Source organism: Haliotis asinina, chromosome 4 (genome assembly GCF_037392515.1).
Source record: "Haliotis asinina isolate JCU_RB_2024 chromosome 4, JCU_Hal_asi_v2, whole genome shotgun sequence".
Classification (NCBI taxonomy): Eukaryota; Metazoa; Mollusca; class Gastropoda; order Lepetellida; family Haliotidae; genus Haliotis; species Haliotis asinina.
In genome coordinates, this window is record NC_090283.1 from 37,594,527 (window position 1) to 37,614,262 (window position 19,736).

The 19,736-nt window shown below is 40.2% G+C and overlaps 2 pseudogenes; one reads left to right on the forward strand and one right to left on the reverse strand.

Moving 5' to 3' along the window:
• Window positions 1-3,790: 3,790 nt before the first annotated feature.
• On the reverse strand, window positions 3,791-12,720 carry LOC137280919 (uncharacterized; annotated as a pseudogene).
• Window positions 12,721-14,084: 1,364 nt separating this feature from the next.
• Window positions 14,085-18,925, forward strand: LOC137280921 (uncharacterized; annotated as a pseudogene).
• The last annotated feature ends 811 nt before the right edge of the window (window positions 18,926-19,736 follow it).

A 19,736-nucleotide genomic window follows, 5' to 3' on the forward strand; every position in this document is an offset into this window, starting at 1 on the left:
AATCCTCCACAACACCTTACCATCCTATGGGTAATGGCATGTGTGAAAGATTCAATCGGACATTATGTAATATGCTGGGCACACTTGAACCTGAATCCAAGAAGGACTGGAAGACACACGTTGCACCATTAGTACATGCATATAACTGTACACGGCATGAAACAACGGGATACGCCCCTTTCTATCTAATGTTCGGACGTCACCCTAGACTTCCTATTGATCTGGCATTTGGACTCGACATGGAGTCTGTCATCTCAACATCGATGCTCAAGTACACCAAGACCCTCCAAGGAAAACTGCGTAATGCTTACGAGATAGCCGCTAGAAAAGCCAGCGAATCTCAATCTCAACAGAAGTCCTTTTATGATCTGAGAGCTAGAGCAGCTGTATTAGATGTCGGTGATCGTGTACACAATTTACAAGACAAACAGTATCAACTAGTATTAACCCAAGTACTGCTGAGAGTGAAGATGATGATCTTGAACTCGTCCCCATTTCTTCATCCGAGCCGTCAGTTTCAGCTGCAGATGTAGCTGATAGGCCAGCTGAGGCAGAGGCAGAGACAGATAGTGCTGCTGTGGATGACGAAGATGCAGTGGATCAGTCAGAGGAAGTTGCTCCTGAACTAGATCAGGCTATGGAAACGTCTGCGGTACTTGAGGGTCCCACCAGTGAGTTTGATGCAGCTCCAACATTACAGGAGGACGCAATATCTGAAACTTTGGATTTATCTTCCGAACCTGTAACACAAGATATTAGTGTACCTCAAGAAAGATCAGTAACACCACCAGTGCCTTGTCCTAGGAGATCCAATCGCTCTAGGAGTAGACCACAGTGGATGAGCAGTAATGAGTATGTGATGTCAGCGGCTGTACTAAAACCTGACTGGAAGTCCAGGGCGGAGTACCTCACCTCATTGATGCTGAGTGGGATTCTAACAAATGATTCTACGCATGTTCAAGACACCCTTCTCCACTTAATCTCCGGCAAATGATGAGGACATCATTTAGTCCTAAAGGGGGGAAGTATGTGGTAGAGTTGTGTATATAGTGATTATGTTTTATCATTCAGTTGTTTTACTTTAGTATGCTCAAAATAATGTCATTTGTATATTTCAGGCTATACAGTAATTAATTACCATTTGGTGTATCAATTTCAGGTATATGAACCAGTCAGCATTACTGATTTATAATAATTAAATCTCTCATTTCAGGCTGCGTAAGATATTTCAGCAGTTGTAAGTAAAGTAATATCATTAACGCTCATTTCTTTTGTTAAGTTATTTCATTGGGTAAGTCCATTTCACTGTCGGGTAGTACAGCTAGCAATCAAAGTGTAAGCTTGAATATTTCAGTCATTGGCTGGTTTTGAATTAGGTGTCCTACATCCCAACCCTTTGTTTCCACATGCTTTTTTCTTATCACTTGCACATGGACATTTGGATCATACAGACTCTCCGGACAGTGTATTAAAAGGGTCGATACCAGATATTATTGGTCAGACGCCAGGACAACACCCCCGTGGGAATCATAGGGGTGTCAGTTTGTCATCAGTTTTACTCGACCAATAAACAGTTCTCACACCCTAGCCTGTGTCACTGTGAATGAATTCGCAAGACCATATTGATGGCCCCCTCCATAACGATCATGCTGTTTGATGGTGCAGGCACTGTGACGTTCCCCAACGCGTCTGCAAACTCGAATTCAACCGTCATTATGGTCTAGTCTGCTCTCGTCACTAAACATGGTGTTTCTCCATTGACGTACGGTTCTTCCTCCATGGTTCCGTGCCCACTGCAGTCTCAAGCGCTTGTATTGCTCAGTCATGTTGATTCCAACCAATGGACGGCGGCTTTTTAGACCAGCCGATTTAAGACGATTACGCACTGTACGTGAACAAATTCTGACGTTTGTTCTTCGCCTGAATTCAGTATTGATTTTGGAGGAGGATTTGAACCTGTCTCGCAGAGCAATAAGGCCTAGGGTGCGGTCATCCCGTGGGGTGGTTTTCTTTTTCCGTCCCCGACCACGCCTCATTTTGACGTCACCAGTCGCTCTGTAGAGATTCCGAAGTCTGGATATCACGCTAACAGACTTGTGAAAAGTTGTTGCAACCTGTCGTAATGAGCTTCCACCATTAACCATGCCAATTGCCTCCCATTTCTGTGTCAAAGTTAAGTACTGTCTCGCCATGTTAACAATGTTTCTAATCGTTGTTTGACAGTGCACATACGTGTAACGTGTAAATCTACGTGCATGTAACTTCAGGAGCGTGTAGTGCACGTGCATGGAAAGCATTATGGTGAGTTTGAGTGAACTGTTCTTCACGAAAACGATAATACACGGCGCTGAAGTTAGTAAACAGAAATTTTAAATTGCCCTAAGGAACACGCGTTCCCTTAATTTTTTCCCATGAGTATAGTTTGAATTCAGGGTCTGCATCTCTTTAAAGTATGTGGTACATATATAAGGTTTTAAAACAAACAAACAAATCAATTTGAGATATCTCTTCTTCCACCATTGTATACACATGGAACTTTATTACGCACCGACCTAAAATCTTTCATCATAGTGGTGTAGCTATCAATGTTTCTGTGTAGATTTTCAGGCAATGAAAAACAAGGTTTCCATTTGAAATTGTTTGCCCATGTGAAGCACCCAATCATATCAGAAACTACATAGCAGAATACTCATCAGCAACAAGTGGAAAAATATGGTGGGCCCGTGACATTCGTTCTAAATGAACATGTGCAACAAAATAATAAATTACATATTACCATTGTTATCATATGGGTATTTGTGTATTGCATCATATACATATATATGTCACTTGAGCCCTTATGCCTCTCTCAAATTTATGGTTAAATCATTGAGTGAAAACAAATTCTACACCCGTGACAAGCATGATGAACCGCATACATTCTTCTCTGCAATGTACAGATATTCGTGGACCTTTCAGTGTGCTGATGCTCCATCGCAGCTCACATACAGCAGCTCCAATCCAATGCTTTCTAAATAAAAAAAACCTGCACAAAGCAAAGGGCATAACTTATGAGATATAAAAAGTCAGCACATATATCCCTCATGGCAAAGGCTGCATACAGGTATTTCAGGTCTCTTACGAAATACCACAGATCCCGAGAGCTAACATAGTATTTGTCAGTTGTGGTTTACTGCCAGTAATACTCTCCTCTCAACAGAGAGTGAAAATCATTGACATTTGTGGCAAATCAACATAGACCACCAGTTGACTAAAGTGTCTGCAGGGGTTCAAAACATTTTTAAAAGCCACTTGCCACAGGGCAAGTTGCTGTAAGAAGTAACTTGTCCTGACTAATTGTCCACTTGCCTGATTATTATGACATAATCATTATGTTGAAATAAAGAAAGAATAAATCAACATGCTATTTCATGTTAATGTTTACTGGATTATTTATCGAAAAGTGATAAATGGCCAAGAAACATAACCCAACTTTGATATATTTGCAAAATTCAATAGCCATATTTTGAGCAGATATGAAATGAAATCCAAGTTTACTTTCTGCTTAAACCTGCAAGCGGAAATTATCTAGCAGTCCGCGGACAAGTAAGATACCATTATTTGACTGTCCGAAATGAAAACTGACTTTTTTAACTCCTGGACTTGGCTTCTTACAAATGTTCAGAATATCTGGGATGGGGGTCAAGTGAACATCGAAGGGAATGTAAATGCCATACTGTGTCCTTTTACTAAATGAAGCCTGACTAGCTGGGGTCTCCTCAGGCCTTTCGACTCCTACTCTGGGTAGACCTTACTGGGTAATAGTCTTGCTGACTGTTTTCGTTAATCGCTCCATTTCAAGCTGAATGGAATTTCGACAGCTTTTCATTATTTGGTATTTTTCTATAATTTCCTTCTTAGACATGTTCTTGTGTGTTGTGTGCCTGATTGCATTTACTTTCTGTTTTGTTTGTTTCTGAGAAAGGCTGACTCGTCTGTCATTTGCTCGTAGTGTGGCTCTGTATTTACAGCAGTGGCTACAACGTTCTCTCGTAGAAACCAGGAATTGACACTTTTGAGATCTGATGGTGGAAGAATATGCAATTCCATTAATGCTGGCTCCAAAATCTCCTTCTCTGTTAGCGGATGTAGTCAAAGTAGTTCCTTCACTTGAGCCAGCACCAACTGGAATCAAGTGTTTGAATCTGTCTTGATAATTCCACACACAAACATGGTATGCAGACAGTTTTGACAAAAGTTTCTTCACATCTCCAAGAGTGGAAAAAATCCAGGTAACCCAACCCAGAATTCATGATTTGGGCCAATATGATGTCAATGTGCATATACTGTTGCTGCAAATGATGGCCTGATGACAACAGAAATGTGAACTAAGGCTAAATCACTATTATAACACTGCACAATATCAACTTCTTCTCGCTTGTTTCTTAGAATTGTGAAATTACCAAGTTTATATGAATGTTGAAACAGCTAGTTTTTCAATGTTAAATACTGTTGGTACATCTGATATTGCAGGATACAATCAACAAATTCATCTACATTGATATCTGGATGATACTGGTTAACTGTGTCCAAAATGACAAAGAATTCATCAGCCGAGCAAACACCAGAATCTATTGCCTGTTCCAGGCATGTTATATCTATGGGTTCAGCAGTGATGTCAATGAAGAAGGACTTCCATGCTCTGTTCCATAGTACTTCTCTTGAACTGAAAAAGGCATACAAAAATATACTGACAGCTGAGGAAAAAAGTGTACGTGTCCTAAATACGTGGTAAAATTATCCAATAGTTGGTAGTCAAAGTAAATTTGTTTATTCTGGATGGGAATATTGCACTATATCATTTACACTACAACCTTTTTACAAAAGAAAACAAACATATTTCATTCTTGGGGATAAAACATGTCCTTTGAAATTGTTAGTTATTCCTGTAGGGACTAGATATACAAATACCAACATAATAAAAATATACAGATATCACAAATTACAAAGACTAAATTCACATTATTCTCCATGAAAGCGCATCTTTGGTGTGCATAATCACTTAAAACAGACGTTTGACTTGCGAATATCTTACTTCCATTATTGCGTACCTGCAAGTACAGTTAACTGAAATGATGACTAGGAATGGTCGCAGATAAAGGAAGAACTGACGCCTTGATGTTTTGGACCTCTCTTTGAGTAGCCCTTCCGACGACTTCCAATCAAAACTTTCTATCTCCTGGGCATCTACAAAATAGTTTCATGATATAACAAATGAATTGAAAAGAATAAATGTTGAATAATGACCTTATTGTTGTCTAAAGACAGGCTGTTGGTACTGTCTAGTCCCCCAAAATATCGAATGAACATCGAAAAAAAACGATAAAATATTTTAATTGTAGTCATGACATTGATAAATAAAGAATATTTCTACAAATATAATCATCACGAAGAGCAATAATCATGAAATATGTTGACTGGTTAGGTGATACTGGCTAGTGAACAGTTATCGCCATGTAACAGTTACCGCCAATACATCACACGTGAACAGTTCCAGTCAATTACAATTCACATATTATTCCACAACATATTTGACAACAATAAAGGACAGCAAAAATATTTGGAACATTAGCAGGTAACAAAAGAGAAAAATTAAATATACTGTTATGAACGCCACAGGGTACAAGGCTCCAGGTAATTTAGGGAGTGTGGGTGTAGTTACACCTCACGTTGCAAGTAGAGATGTACTGACAATTTTGCAGGTGTACAAACATGTTTTTGTGTGGATGAGTTGGTGATGTCGTTTGTTGTTTATAATAATAAACAACCTTTGAGCTATTAAACTTCATATATAGCGAAGAAATAAAGAGAATTAATTTCGGCTTGAAACTCTTGAGAGGCATTTAGAAGTTGGCGAATACCAAAGACAAGTATATGGATAACAAATTCTTCTTTATTGTATAACACAGCGTTTCAGGGCTACTTAGAACTTTCAACCCAGACCTCCTACAGAAAGTCCGGATCCAGTGTTTCCAACAACTTTTGAAACCCCCGTTATAGTGTACTGACGACAATGAATTTTTTTCAGGTTCGTTACAATTTCCATCAGTACTGTACTATAACCTGATCTTGATAACCCCATTCCCACCCCATAACAAAAACAAAGGAAAAAATAAAAAAAAATAAATAAAACTCATGATGTCTATCGCTGTCAAAGCTGCTTTTTTTTGTCAATATTTCGCAAAACATTTGAAGTCTCACTTTCTAATCGTTTTTTATGTAACCAGTGAAATTTGTGAAACCAGTCATCACTGCTATTACTACTGTCACCAGCTGCTTCCTTACTCCTTACTTTCGTTAGCCTTGTATTTCGGCGAATGAGCTTGACCCATACCAAGAAATGGGACAGTGTCTTCTGCTTTTGAGCTGCAATTTGACACGTGCTCTAAAAGTCAGTCGTAACTGGTCGTCCACCAGACAGGGAGGACACGAGTTGTTGTGAATCTGTTTCTCAACCAATCACTGTGATCAGAACCGTGGAACATCACCATGTCAAGGTTACTTTGGGTGACTTCTATATATAGATCAGAGGGATTCCATTATCATTTTTTCCGTGGTGACGAGAGCAAAGAGTTTTTATTGCTCAACACATTTTGACATATGATTACCACCACTAGTCTAATAGCCAACTAACTGGAAATCAAAGAATTCTGTGACAAACAAAGGCAAATCATCAGTAGTTATGGATAACCCCGATTTTCTGAATCTGGTCAACACCAGGCTGAGTGACACCTCGGCCTACAAAATCCTCCCAAATGATCCCACAACAAAGTTCGAACTACAACAACAGAAAACCCTGAAGACCCTCCACAAGAAGAAGGAAATAAGTGACTCTATATTCAATAGCCTAAATCCTATCAATTATCAATCTCCCTGTGCTCATGCCACTGTTAATATTCACAACAAAAACCTGCACAATTTCCCAGCAAGTAAGGCAAAGAACTTAGAAGGCAAGTCCTTCATTAATGATTCATCTTCTTCGCTAGCAACCATGTCATGGAGAATGGTAAGTTACGATGTTGTTGACTTATTCACCAATATACCTTACGAATCTCTCGACATCCTTTGTGCCAGACAAAACAACAGTATACTCCTTGGACACTAAACTTTGTATAGTATCAAGTGTCACAGGGCAAGTGACTTTAAAAAGTAACCTGTCTAATTTTTCTGATTTTTATGACATGATCACGATGTTGTAATAATGAAGAAATAAATCAACATTGTACTTGACATCGTCTTTCAGACTCATTTAAAAGCTGGGCAGCAAGGAAGGATAATATATGGATGAACACCTTCTTTATTGCTTTGAGAGCAACATTTCAGTGTAGGTTCTAACACTCTTACTTTCTTAATAACCTCACTTTCTTGATATGTGTTAGTGAAACGTCGCTCTCATAGCAATCAAGTTGTTCAACTATATATTGTTATCCTTCCTTACTGGACTTTTTTTTTTAGAAGTGATAAATAGCAAAGAAAGATAACTCTACATTATTATCATCCTGAAATTTAATAGCTACATTTTCAGAAGACATGATATGAAATCCATGTTATTTGCAGTTTGAAGCCGCAAGCAGAAATGATCTAGTAGCCCACAGACAGGTACGAAATGAAAACTGCCTTGTCCTGGGTGTGGGGTGACGGGATCTTTCAATCAATGAATAATGTCAGTGTTTCTGCTGGGTTTTAAAACTGCCGATACGCTGTACTGGCAGTGCTAATTTCACTGGTACATATACTGTTGTAAAATATAAACACAGTACTTAGTCTAGATTTTCCGGGTTTTTTTATTTCTGAAGATTGAGACAGCGTGTTTGAATCGTTGGTCAGTATCCTCCACATGCCAGTTCAACATCATGAGATTGTTGAGCCTGCTTTTGCTGTGACGATTACGACTGGCTGAATGCATTTGAGTTTGCAGGCTAAATCCCCGCTCCACCGGCACTCGATATAGAGATGATGAGCGCAGTTTGTGCCAAAGCCTAAAACATGTCTGAATAATATTGGATCATCATGGCACATGCTTTCTCAAAGGACGGGACTCCTATGACGCTCAAGCATTGTTTAAGTTGGGAGAAATCCCTCTTTGCTCGCTCTGACCAATCACAGCCGTAATGTTCAGCAAGAATGTTGAGGGAATCTCCCCCGTGTCCTGACAACTCTTCTCTGGAATTGGGATACCGCCCTGGATTCAGAACTTCATCTTATGCATGAATCACATCTAAAGAATCAGTTGGAAACCTTCTTATTAGTGAACTCACTATTGATGATCAATAAATTTATTCCTCTTCCTGTAAAGACCAGACTGACCTATCATCAACGCTGTTGAGTTTGAGGCCCACTGTTGTCATTGTCCTTAGGAGGTCCAGGTTTTCATGAAGGACTATTACACCAAGAACTGAAAAAAGACGGCAGGGTCATTTGTTTTTCGGCTGACATGTTTAACCTACTGGGAATGATCGTATAGTCATGCTTTTCCATCATATGCTTGGTGCGGTAATGAATGAGTTTTCAGTCTATCACATTTTGCCAATATATTTGCTGCCGTATTTTAGTCTAGAAATAGGTACGGGACTATCATTTTTGCGAAGGACAACAGAATGATGCATAAACGGTGCGTAGTAAAAATTAACTTTTTATTCCCCATTTTTAACTCAACAGTGAATTAATGCCTTTGACGGTTTTATTACAATTTGAACAGCCTTATATTTATCGGTAGACTGTACCAACGGCCCTAGAAATTACTGGTATGTCAAACTTTTTATCAATTAAAAAAACGGTAATTACCGGTTCTCGGAAACACTGAATGTTCACAATTGTTGCAAACTAGAAGCCATGAACATCTGGAGATTAACCCCAAAGATTAATAGATATCAAGGTGTATACCTCACTAGTGCCGTGAACATTACGAAAGCCGCCTCTATTTCCACTTAATTAGCTGTATATCAATGTGTTGTGTTCACATCTCCTTAACACCATGGTTTTTATTACTGCGTTTTTATTTGTCCTCATTGTACATACATATACAACTCTGGCTTCCGGTAAATCTAACTGTCATTTCTTTAGCTATATCACTCTGCTGCCTTCATATCTCGTCATCCTCATTGTTTGCGTCAACTGGCTTTATTTCATCCCTATTATCATTGATTTTATAACCATGTTCAATCAGCCATCAGTGATTGACTTTATATACATGTACATCTCTGGCTTCCTGTACATTCTGGTATATATACTATGTTTATCACATCTGATATTAATCCCCCAAAGGGACAAGAAGTATGCCTGAAACAGCGTTTGAAATAGTCGCCGACCCAGAGGCCCCGAGCTGGTTGTTATTGTATCGGGCTATCATTTTCAAACATTTGCAGGCCCTTGTGGCCTTCAGTAAATTATCTGACTTTTTTTTCAAATGCAATCTTTCCCATATTATTTCTTTATTAGCATTCTGGAATGATCCATGATTCATCATGTTGCGACAACTTACAGTTTCACTTCTTGGCATTTCAGCGATTTCCACATGGGAATGACAAATAAAACAAGGGTCATCACAAGGTAACATATCGACCCGGCCCCCACATATTTGAAAGAACAATTCATCTGACAGTTACTTGATGTTTTCTTAGATGAAGTTTGAATCGTATCCATGGAAGTCATCAAAAATAGAAATGCTATATGTATGTAAACAGCAAAAGGAACCACTTCAAGATCTGTCTCATGTATCTGCAAAGATCTGTTCGAGTTATAACAGTTGCAAAAATGTGCATATTCTTACCTAAAATTATTCAGATATTTCTCACCAAAGTCAATGTTATATTTCATACATTTTGTTAAAGTATTCACGTTGTAGCAGGCTTGTTATCGGTAACTTGCGTAACTGACAGCTGTCTATGCTACTGGCATCACCCCATGCCGTTAAAAGCCTGATGGAGTATACACTCCAGTGTTTGTACTGACCGATCCGACCACAACTTAATGGTCAAATATTCACGCCTGTACACGCTGTCAAATTACACAGATGTAGATGTGGAGGCTTAACCACGTACATTACTGGTTATTACTCAACTTTTCCGACAACACACGGCCAAAGCAATTAGAATCTCGAAAGCTATCTGCCAAAATTGAGTAATATCTCGATGCCATAACTTTTCAAAAGATAGACAAAGCGTCGTCTCCATTTTAGGGAAACTGGTTATACCTACAAGCAGAGGGTTCAGCTATATAAGCACCAGGGTCTGAAACATACATCAGTCTGACCCTGGAACCCTTCTGTTTGTATCAAGGTAAGCCATAGTTACTTTATACTTTGCTCTTTTCATATTTTTGCTTAAAATGCGCCTTACTTGAATAATGAACCTAGTTCTGCACTTTATCAAAGTCATGTTCTAATCTTGTACCTTGGCCGCGTGGTTATGATTAATGTAATTTGGTATCATTACTACGGTAGTTCTGTATGCCGTCACTTTGTAGGTCTGTATGCCGACACTTTGTAAGATCTGTATGCCGTCACTTTGTAAGACTTTCATAGTTATAACTTAAACACACAATTCGGTTGTATGACAGATATGGTTTACAAGTTAGGCTTCTATTATTTTTTTTAAAACTATCGCAATATGTGTCCTGGAAGTTTTTCGTTAACAATGTATATACGTGCGTTCTGTAATTTAGAATATGTGCAGGTTGCACGCTGTGAGAATGTGTTTAAGTCGCCACTCTGGCACTGATTGTAATATTCATATGTGTAGAATTCGTCTTTTCAAATATAATGGAAAATGTTGAATAACATGAAGCGCTAGTTCTACCCATACTTTCCGGCGTCAATTCACTGTTCAGTTTCATGTACAATTCCTGCCTGACAGACAGAGTTATTAGTTCACTTCAGTTGAGACGTTTTACCATCGCATATTGTAGAAACCAAAAACCAGGTCAGCGCAAGTATATGTTTTATATTGTGACTAGTTGCTTTCGTAGATATTGTAATTTTAGGTAACTAAGTTAACGTTGTGACTGCATATATGTTCAGAAGAAATAATAATTGAACGTTAAGTTATTCTGACTAAATGCGTACAGCATTAGCAAAGCCTAAGGAATATAATTTCCATTTGATATACGCTATTGTCCCTCACTATCGTAACTTGTTAATTCGGAAAATCTCCGGTAAATAGCAATCATTTGGAAGCTACGAAATTTAGTCTATGTGTATTGTAGATCAGTTCGTAAAGAACCAGGGTTCTTCAGATTTCCAAACTTACAGATAAACTTACAGATATATTCTGCATAACTTTCTATATTTATCCTGTTAACAGTTGAGTCGTTATAATATTTTAGTGAGTTGTTTACATTGTCAGTTTAAAGCACTTCAGTGGATTTAATGAATAAAGGCTAACGCTGTAGAATCTGTGCAGCAACGCAACGGTCACGGTTCATTAGCATGCCGCCACACTGGTCTGCACAGCTAGTACGCGGATAGATTGTTTACTTGTGACGTAACGTACCGTAGTCAGTCTCAGTGCGCTCTAATTATCAGTCACATAGGCCTTCATTTATATAGCTGTTTGTCACTCAATATTCTGAACTAGTCCAGAGATATTTATTTGTCAAATATATCACGGCTCATCTATAACTGTTATGTTAAATTTACCGTACAGCGGATTATAACAGTACACATTCAACACTGTACGGGCGTACCATATTTAAGGTAAAGGACGCCCCTATATTGAAAAATGGTCTCTGTTCAAGAATGGCACAATGTTTATGAGTAAAATGTACATGATAAATGATTACAGATTATGTTTTATCAGATATTGTTAGTACAGACATGCAGTTGTTAATTATAACTTTAAATGTGTTTGTATTACGCCGTCGTAACGGTAATGGACATTGTATTGAGTTTAACTTAAATTGATAATGATTTATTATATAAAGAAAGGTTTAGATGTTATTCTACTCTTCTCAAGTGCATCGGTGACATTTTATATCATTGTTGTTGAATGATTTTGTATGACACCAGTAGGTCGACCCCAGCAAATAGGTCACATCAGGACACCAGTAGGTCGACCCCAGCACATAGGTCACATCAGGACACCAGTAGGTCGACCCCAGCACATAGGTCACATAAGGACACCAGTAGGTCGACCCCAGCACATAGGTCACATCAGGACACCAGTAGGTCGACCCCAGCACATAGGTCACATCAGGACACCAATAGGACACACCCAACACATAGGTCACATCAGGACACCAGTAGGTCGACCCCAGCACATAGGTCACATCAGGACACCAGTAGGTCGACCCCAGCACATAGGTCACATCAGGACACCAGTAGGTCGACCCCAGCACATAGGTCACATCAGGACACCAGTAGGTCGACCCCAGCACATAGGTCACATCAGGACACCAGTAGGTCGACCCCAGCGCATAGGTCACATCAGGACACCAGTAGGTCGACCCCAGCACATAGGTCACATCAGGACAACAGTAGGTCGACCCCAGCACATAGGTCACATCAGGACACCAGTAGGTCGACCCCAGCACATAGGTCACATCAGGACACCAATAGGACACACCCAACACATAGGTCACATCAGGACACCAGTAGGTCGACCCCAACACATAGGTCACATCAGGACACCAATAGGACACACCCAACACATAGGTCACATCAGGACTTGCATTTACAACCACCATCACTTGAAAAACATCCCACACCATCAGAACTTACATTTGATATTTCTGACTCAGACCTCACACCGACCCAAAAACAGGAACTTCTAGCTTTCCTTACCACCCAACACTCTGTCTTTGCTCAAAACTGGTCTGAGTTAGGCAAAACACACCTTCATCAACATAAAATAGAGACTGGTGATGCTAGACCTATAAGGCTTCCCTTCTATAGACAAAATGTAGAAGTAAGAAAAGAGTGCTCTCGTCAAATTAAGGAAATGTTAGAAGCCAAAATCATTAGACCAAGTTCATCTGAGTGGCACTCACCTGTTGTGATGGTCAAAAAGAAAGACAACACCTACCGCTTTGCCGTAGATTATCGCCGCCTCAATGCTGTCACCAAGCCGATATTTTTTCCCCTCCCCCGTTTTGAAGATGTCGTTGATGCCGTTGGAGAAAGCCATGCTAAAATCTTTAGTGTTTTAGATTGTGCAAGTGGCTTTTGGCAAATTCCACTGCACCCAGAAACAAGACACAAATCAGCCTTTATTACCCCGGATGGTGTCTTTGAATGGAACCGTCTACCTTTCGGTCTTAAAAATGCTCCAATGGCATTCCAAAACACCATTTCTGAGGCACTTAAAGAAATGAATTGGCGGTACATTCTGATCTATGTTGACGATATCATCGTCTTTTCCAAATCCTTTTCTGAACATTTAAACCATCTAAAATGTGTCTTTCAAAAGATTAAACAAGCGGGCCTGACCCTCAAGCCTAGTAAATGTAAGTTCGCTGCCAAGCAGGTACAATACTTAGGTCACAACTTCAGCAAAAATGGCATTGAGGTAGATCAATCCAAAATTGATGCCGTCACCAAAATTCCACAGCCCAAAAATGTTCACAATGTCCGTCATTTTATTGGTTTGGCAAGTTATTATAGAAAGTTTGTTCCAAATTTCTCAGGAATAGCATCACCTCTCTATGACACACTAAAGAAAGATGTCAAATTTTCCTGGACTGATAAGTGCCAGCAAGCATTTACCAAATTAAAACAAGCATTGACATCATCACCAGTTCTTGCTTACCCAGACCCAACCAAACCATTCATTTTGACAACCGATGCATCACAAACATCACTTGGCTACATTTTGGGACAAAAGGGCGCAGATGGTAAAGAACATGTTATATGTTATGGTGGGAGATCATTGCATTCATCAGAGAAGAACTGGGGTGTAACGCAATTAGAATGTTTGGCTGTACTTGAAGGCATCAGAACTTACAGGGTATACTTGGCAGGAACTAGATTTACAATTTACACTGACCACAAAGCTCTCACATGGCTCAAAAACATCAAACAGAAAGATGGTAGATTAGGCAGATGGTCCCTCATGCTCCAAGAATACAATTATGAAATCATACACAGGCCAGGCAAATCCAATGGCAATGCTGATGCTTTGTCACGTACCAGATACCCTGAACCACTCACAGCTCCTGTCACAGATGACATTCCATCACCTCCTATTCCACCAAGTCAAACACATGTACAAGCAATCTCAGCTGAACCAAAACAACCAACAGCAAATGCTGCTACCACTAGTTCATCTCAGATTATAGACACAAACAGCCCCACAACATCTAATAGAACATTCACTCCCAGTTCCTGCTCTACCTCTCATCCCCTCTCTGATGTTGGTCTTGATCAAGGTACTCCCTCACCCATTCAAGTGGATTTTGTCTATGCAAATGAACCCAATCCCCCCAAAACAGGTGTTATGGCTCTTACAGCATTAGACCTTGATGACAAGCAATTTGATGACCAACAGTATAAGTCTCCTGATCTCAAACCCATCATTGATTACCTTGCCAAAGATGAAATCCCCGCAGGTTACAGTGACACACAAGTCAAAGGTCTTGTAGGTCGTGCCCAACAGTATGCTCTTCTTGATGGCATACTCTACCATTTCCATCAAGCTAAATATAGGGGTACCAAGAACAATCGTCCACAGAGAATCACACAGGTTGTCATTCCCTTAGCACTTAGGAAGCAACTTCTTGAGGCTTACCATGATTCCAAAGTAGGTGGATGTCATTTTGGTAGGGACGCCACTCATCAGGCTCTCATTGGTAAATATCACTGGCCAGGAATGTATCAAGATATTGACAATTACATCAGGTCATGTGAAGTATGCCAAAAGACCAAAATGCATACCCATGCCAAACCAGCCCCTATGGTTCCCATGCCTGTAGACGACACTTTCAGCCGGGTTCACATTGACATACTTGGGCCCTTGCCTGAGACCAAAGATGGCTATAAATACGTTTTGCTGGTAGTGGATGCCCTTTCTAGATGGCCTGAAGGCTTTCCCATCAAAACACAAGATGCCACTGAGGTAGCTAAGGTCCTTGTCAATCAGGTCATTACCAGATTTGGTGCTCCGAGATCACTCCTTTCTGATAGAGGCCGTCAATTTACTTCAAAGCTTGTGAATGCACTATGTGAATTGATGGAAATAAAACATTATACTACCTCTAGCTATCATCCTCAGACAAACGGTATGTGCGAGCGCAGAAACCGTACAATTGCACAAGCACTACGGGCTTATTCGGATGAAAAACAGTCAAATTGGGCAGATCTCATTCCCTTTGTCATGATGATTTCACTCCTTACCATCTTCTGTTTGGAAAGGAAATGCACCTCCCTATTGACACAGCCCTCCTTCCCAAACCTACCCTTGGCAAAACTGCAAAAGGTCACCTGAAGGCACTCCTTGAGAACCTGAAATTGGCAAAGGCTATTGCCAAAGAAAATACAGAAATATCTCAGGACATCAACAAGACACGATGCGATGTCAAAGCTCAGAGTCCTTCATATAAGGTGGATGATCTTGTTTTGGTGGATAACCGACAGGTTCACAAAGGCCAATCTCCCAAACTGTCAGTGAAATATACCGGTCCATTCAAAATCATTGGATTAGGTCCCAATTACACTTACAAACTGAGACACATAAACACAGGCAAACTACACAAATCTCTCATCCATGCAAACAGACTGAAGCCATACACCACCCGTACAGACCCAAACAACAGACTTCCAGATCCCAATCCTGCTCCCAATACTAATCCACATCCTAATCCAATACCTATACCAACACCAACACCAACACCAACACCAACACCAACACCAACACCAACACCAACACCAACACCAACACCAACACCAACACCAACACCTACACCTACTCCAACTCCAACTCCACACCACAACCGTGATGCTGCCCCAACCCCTAACCCTAATCAAACTGCCCCAACCCCTGCAACCAAAACATGCGATGGCACTGACACTCAAACAGATACTCAGATGGTACCACCTCAGCCACATATCTCTGATCCCGGCAGTATACCATCTACGTCTCAGTCAGAAAATGATCCGAATCCTATCACTGACGATGGAGACACATACCCCATTGATAAGATTCTCCAATGCAGACGACAGAAAGGCATCCCCCACTATCGCATCAAATGGACAGGTTATCCTACCACAACATGGGAACCTGAATCCAATCTCAGCAAGAATCTTATAGATGAATTCCATAGGACGACCACAAAGTCTGGTAGAAAACGCAAAAAGGGACGCAAATACTTCAAATAAGTCACATGTTTTCTAGAGTCCAGTTTGTCTTCTGAGATTTTCATGGTGTAGCTTTAGATGTGTTTTTGACCACCCCCCTCCTACAGTAACCTTGTTCACTGTGTTTATAGTGCTAGGTTGTTCAGATGTTGACGGCCGCGACATTCTGCTCAGCCAGGTCAGCTCATCTAATAGTCTCATTTTTGATTTCTCAAAAGGTTCCACCTGGAGTCTGATAATACTGTGGCTGCTGATGTATTTTGCCCGCCCTGTTGTGTCTTCTGATCCAGTCCCACGATTGAACTATGGTATTCTCTTTCGTCCTGCCCCCTAAGTTCATTTCTCTACGGAGTATTGGATCCATACTTACGAGGTGAAACTTCCCAATGTTCCTGGCATCCCAACATTCAGTGGCTGCCATCAGGGTAACAAAACCTGCGACCTCCTGCATCAAACCCAGATGCACTTGAATGCTATTAAGACGAAATGTGTTGCCCAGCTAAATGCTACTCGACAACAAATTATCAAACTGATTCCTCAATCCAGAATTCCTTCATCTACCCGAACCAAAAGAGCTATTTTGAGCTTTGTTGGTACATTATCCAAGACATTATTTGGTACAGCCACGACAAATGATGTCAACATTTTAGCGCAACACATAAATGCCCTAACCAAACATGATCTCAGTGTAGCCAATGTCATGAAACAACATTCAGCCCACCTTTCCTCATTCATGAAACTGGTAGATAGTAGGTTCGAAAATGCATTAAAAGGTATTAAAGCCAATCATGACGCCATTACATTCGCTACCACTGCCCTTGAGCATAGTGTAGAAACGATGACTTCTACCCTTACAGCACTTACCTCCCTTTTAATTGATCAGATCCAAAATGCCTATGTTGTTGAACATCAGTTAGAGGAACTGAAGTTAGGCATTCAAGATTTAGCCAAAAATAAATTGTCCCCTTTACTGATAGACCCTGAAACCTTGCTGCAAACAATTCATCACCTGTCTTCTGTCCTGTCCAATAAATATCCCAAATTCCACTTACTACATACCAATCCAAATTACTATTATTCTCAAGCTAAATTCATATTTGCGAGAACAAAATCCCATGTCTACATCTCAGTTAAATTTCCCTTGTCCTCATTGGGTAAACCATTCAAAATGTACAAAGTTATTTCCCTTCCCCTACCAATTAATAGCACATCTACTCATTCCACCCACCTTTTGGATACCCCTACATATCTAGCTGTGTCCTCAGATGCTCAAACTTATGTCGAAATTGATAGCTCCACTTTGACGTCTTGCTCTGGTGATGAAATTGCTTTACATTGTCCCTTTAGAATACCCATCGTATCAATTAATAGACCTTCATGTACTTTGGCCCTTTATCATAATAACAAGCAGCAGATTAAAAACCTCTGCGACTTCCGTTACGTTATCAAACCTCAACCACCTCAATTAATTTCAGTTGATTCTTCTCAAGTTTTAGTTTACCAAATACCATTCCTTACCCTAACCTGCCCTAAAGCACATAGAATGATTACTGGGTGCAATTTCTGTCTCATTAAAACTCCATGTTACTGCTCCTTGTCTACTGAAGAACTCTTCTACCCTGCCTCTTTTGGATCCTGTTCTAATAAAACCAGCCAAATCTCTCATCTTCATCCTGTTAACCTCCCTCTCCTGCAACATTTTTTTGATGACACTGCCCTTGCTAGTATAGCAGGTAATACCTCTTTCAAAAAGGCAATCAACTTCACCATCCCTAAATTTAATATATTTTCACATGAATTTTCAAGCGTTTTGACCAATGACAATCAAGCCCACCTTAGTCTCAAACGAATAGCTGAAAGTGCCAAAAAGGATCAGACCATTTTCCAGTCAATCGCTGAGCCATTCCTTGATGGACAGCTACCATTGCCAACTACCTGGCCAGACACAAACTCTATAATTGCCATTTCTGCATCTGTTGTTTCGGCCTTTTCAATTTTATTAGTTACGTGGATGTTTTTCAAACTCCGTACACTTTCGGCCACTCTCATGCTAGTTACTCGTGTTGCCCCCGTTAAATCTGTGCAACACCCATCTTTAGATTATAACGCCCACACTACCCATAGTCTCCAGCCTCCAGGCTTCGTCATCTCTTCTCTTGCCGACTATCACGTTTCTATCCTTCTTGGCATCATTACCTTAGCTGTCACTACTATCCTTGTCATCCTTCTCATCCGACATCGTTCAAGAATGCAAGATGGTCTTCTCTTGGAACTTACTACTGGCCCCGAGTGCGTCACTATTCCCATTCTTTCCTTATCACTTTGTCCTGCTTACTGGGACATACAGCCTCCATACATTGTTGAAAGCCTCCGTATTTCTGGTTACTTTTTTCCAACCCTCTCTGTTGACTGGCCAGACTTCATTGTTACTAATAAACTTACTAAAACTTCCATCACTATCCCCAGACACTTCAAGTCTCCTTTCTTACTGCACGTAAGCTTCAGCGTTTCTTTACACAACCATTCACCGCCTATGTGTTGCTTATTCATAATGGCTATTATAAGGTTCTCAATCCACATTCCATACCTAGTTCATTTTAGTTACCTATATGAGACCTCCTCTACCTTGGTAACATTTGCAAATTCTTTCTGAGTGTACATTTAGGATGGGCATTTCATGTTGTTGAGCAGTACTTACTTATTTTGTAATTGCATTCTCCGATGTATGACTTTCTAATTTTTGTATATGAGTGTTGACTATGCATTTCCTTGATTTTTCTATTGACTCTTGTGTTTTGAATCTTTTTGTGTGTGTGCTTGATGTTACCACATTGCTTTTGCGGTCAAAAACTTTCCAGGGCACAGGGGTACTATAACAGTTGCAAAAATGTGCATATTCTTACCTAAAATTATTCAGATATTTCTCACCAAAGTCAATGTTATATTTCATACATTTTGTTAAAGTATTCACGTTGTAGCAGGCTTGTTATCGGTAACTTGCGTAACTGACAGCTGTCTATGCTACTGGCATCACCCCATGCCGTTAAAAGCCTGATGGAGTATACACTCCAGTGTTTGTACTGACCGATCCGACCACAACTTAATGGTCAAATATTCACGCCTGTACACGCTGTCAAATTACACAGATGTAGATGTGGAGGCTTAACCACGTACATTACTGGTTATTACTCAACTTTTCCGACAACACACGGCCAAAGCAATTAGAATCTCGAAAGCTATCTGCCAAAATTGAGTAATATCTCGATGCCATAACTTTTCAAAAGATAGACAAAGCGTCGTCTCTATTTTAGGGAAACTGGTTATACCTACAAGCAGAGGGTTCAGCTATATAAGCACCAGGGTCTGAAACATACATCAGTCTGACCCTGGAACCCTTCTGTTTGTATCAAGG